Source organism: Rhagoletis pomonella, unplaced genomic scaffold (genome assembly GCF_013731165.1).
Source record: "Rhagoletis pomonella isolate Grant_MI unplaced genomic scaffold, Rhpom_1.0 Rhpom_scaffold_00008, whole genome shotgun sequence".
Taxonomy (NCBI): Eukaryota; Metazoa; Arthropoda; class Insecta; order Diptera; family Tephritidae; genus Rhagoletis; species Rhagoletis pomonella.
The window spans coordinates 14266566-14269992 of NW_023458562.1; the positions used below are offsets into that span (position 1 = coordinate 14266566).

At 29.7% G+C, this 3427-nt stretch overlaps 1 protein-coding gene across 2 annotated transcripts in view; it reads left to right on the top strand.

Annotated features, from left to right (window-relative positions):
- Nucleotides 1-3427, top strand: part of LOC118744227 (D-beta-hydroxybutyrate dehydrogenase, mitochondrial) — a 209044-nt gene that overhangs the window by 22754 nt on the left and 182863 nt on the right. The window lies entirely within an intron of this gene.

A 3427-nucleotide genomic window follows, 5' to 3' on the forward strand; every position in this document is an offset into this window, starting at 1 on the left:
GAGCGGTGCTATTCTATCATTTCGTTAAGGTAAGTGGAGAAAAAAAACAAAGAAAATTTTAAATTAAAATAAACAAGAAGAAACAAAAGTGAGAGAGGAAAAATATTAAAAAGGAAAGATTGTGAGAATATACTATATACTTTTTAGATAAAGTAGTAAGACAAATTTTAAATATTATTTAAAAATAACTGGAATTATTTTATGATGGGCAGTATCACGATGCGCGAAATTTACTTCCTTCCATAAAATCAATTCTTTGTTTTTTATTTAAACTTCAGTGAATAGCTTCATGTTTTTTTTTTTATTTTGAGGCTGAGCTAAAACTTAAAGGCAAATATCTAAAATACTAAACCGCATGAAAATATATTTCTCTTCGCATAAAAGATGCTACAACTTTTATTACGAACTTACATACTCACAAAATAAATTTAAACTCACAGAAAGATATTTACATTAGAGCAGGTAAAATTTTTTGACCAAGCGCCTATAGTGAAGCAGGATTCTACGTGTAACTCTAAGCAAATTTTCCGAAGAAACCCTAGGTCTAAAATCAAGTTACGATATGTACATACATAGGTATTTATAGGCACACATAAATGTACATAAGTACAAAAGGAGTTGTTACATACATATATAAACAAATATTATAAAAATCAAGGTGATATTTTATGGTAGCGAAAATGGAAATATTCTAATGAAAATTCATCGCGTAAAAATATTATGCAAAAACAACAATTTTCTAAAAACCCGTAGCGTATTAATTAAATGTGAAATCCGCCAAAAAAAACTAAGAAGAAGAATAATAAAAAAATATATAATTTAGTAACAAAATTGTCAATGTACATAGCTGCTATCGAAAGTACGTTGTAGATATAAATTCTCTTAAGCTGGCCGCCAAAAATAGCTAAGCCAATAAAGTGGCCAACCAGTAAAGTTAATTCTGGCACACTGTTTCGCAGTGCTAAAATATGCCACACAATGTATATAAAAAAAATATAAAATTAAATAAATATTAATACAGATAAAAAACGGTGAACAGATTAAGATTAAAAATATGCGTTTTTGCCAAAATTTTTAAATACGTACTATATGAAAATGCAAATTGAATCGAAAAAACTTTAAACACAAAACAACTGGCAGGAAAAAGAAAAATGAAAAAATATAACAAAATCTAAAAAATCTAATAGAAAACCAAGAACAAAACTGAAAGCATTTGCTTTTACTGCTTGTAGCTGTGAATTAAGCAACTTAAAATTCTTTCTTATTTACATTACACTGTCCCAATAATATGTGAAAAAAAATTTTTTTGCAAATTTTAATATGCATACCCTCCATATTTCTGCCTTTTAGACTAAATAGCGTATATATGCTAACTTAAGTCCAACAAATCTTGCCGTACAAATATTATTTCTGGATAGGTATTCTATTGGAATCCGCAATAAAATTTAAATTTTTGCATAACCCCGATTTGTAACACCTTGCTAATTACATACATACATATATCTCTTCATAAGTTTTCGAAAGCAAATTACAAAAATTGTTTGACTCTCACAAAATAAACAATCTCGTCATAAAAAAAAAAAACTTTCAAAAATATTTCTTGAAAAACGCCTATTTTTTAATCATGGTTTTCACAGTGAATTAAACCGGACTACGATGGCATTATTTAAATCCCTAGTACCAGTAAATTGGTATCACTATGCAAATTAACTTCAAAAAGTTTAACTATTAATAGCTCAATTAGCTTTAGGGCAGTCCTGCCTATGTTATATGTATATTAAGACCGTTTCTTTAGTTTTATAACGACGTTAAAATCAAGTCTCCCGAGATATAACGATTTGAGGAAGTACATGAATGATCGGAATCACGAAAAAATTCGAACTATGACAGACCACATCTCCGAAAAAAAAGAAAAAAATCCACGAATACGTGTTAGCTTATTTTATATATATGTCGGAGACATGACATCATTTTTTTTACGAAATCCGTCCGACTTAAAAAAAGAATGGCTTATATACATAAAGCACACCGTCTTCAAAAGCAGCACAACTCAAAATTACACGTTTATCGGAAGATGTGAAAAACTACATACATATTTCTTAGCACATGAAAATTATATGGGCAAGGGAGACTTCAACTTGGGGTTTCTTAACAAATTATAATAAAAATGTTCTCCAAATTTTGCTGAAAGGTAATTAAAAGCTCTGTGTATATTTTTAACGCATAATTTCAAAAATACCCAATTTTCAGTTGTGCCTCTCTTGAAGATAATGTTTTTCAAGGTACTAAACCTTGCTATATAATTTAAAGAATTATATATACTTAGCTTTGTACATACATACGTACATTGCGATTGTTTAAAAAACCTTTCAAATTTTCTAGGGGATGGAGATTTTCATAGCTCAAATTTTCATATTCTAATGGGTCATTGAACTGTTTGTTATCCAATCGAGGACGATCGAATAAGAACAAAACTCTGGAGAACGTTCCTCTAGAGAACAAACCGAAAACAAAGATTCTGAGAATTTAACATTAAGAAAGAGAGGCGGGTCAGAGGAAATCTAAATCATATCTACTTCCATTTCGTTCATCATGAAGGTTAACTGTCCATTTATGGGCCCATTTTTCACTTTCTGTGCAAGAAAAGTTAGTGTCTTAACACTTTCGTTAACTTAATTTAGTTTAGTATAGTTTAGAGAAAATGTTTTCCCATTTCGTTCTCTGTCAGAAAGTTCCTGCGACTTTAGTTCCCAAACTGTCGAGAGAAAGTTCCTTAGACTTTGTTCCCGTTTTGTTCTTTTAGAACGTTTCCGAAAGCTTTGTCCGCAATTTGTTCTCCTTGGGAACGTTCCACATGGTTTTCCTCTCATATAATTCCCATTGACAAGGTTCTCGACAGTTTTGTTGTCATTTTGGTTTTCTTTGGAACAAAACTTCGAGAACGACATTTAGTTTCTATCACACCTTATGTTCTCGGCACCTGGTTTAAACACAAGTTTTAATCCAAAAAAATATCTTTGAAGGACAGTGACCTCTTCGTCCTATTAACCGTATAGATACATATTTACTGCATATATAATATAACAAAAATAGCTATATTCTTCATCTTGGTCTTCATCATTATTTTCAAAATAATAATCATCTCTATAATCATCATGATCTTCATCTTCAACTTAATATTAATCTTAAATCTTACCTTAATCTTAATCGTAATATTTTTCTTAATCTTAATCTTTAGTCCTAATCTTAATCTCAATCTTAATCTCGATCTTTATCTTAATTTTAATTCAAATATTAATCTTCATCTTCATCTTCATCTTCATCTTCATCTTCATCTTCATCTTCATCTTCATCTTCATCTTCATCTTCATCTTCATCTTCATCTTTATCTTCATCTTCATCTTCATCTTCATCTTCATCTTCATCT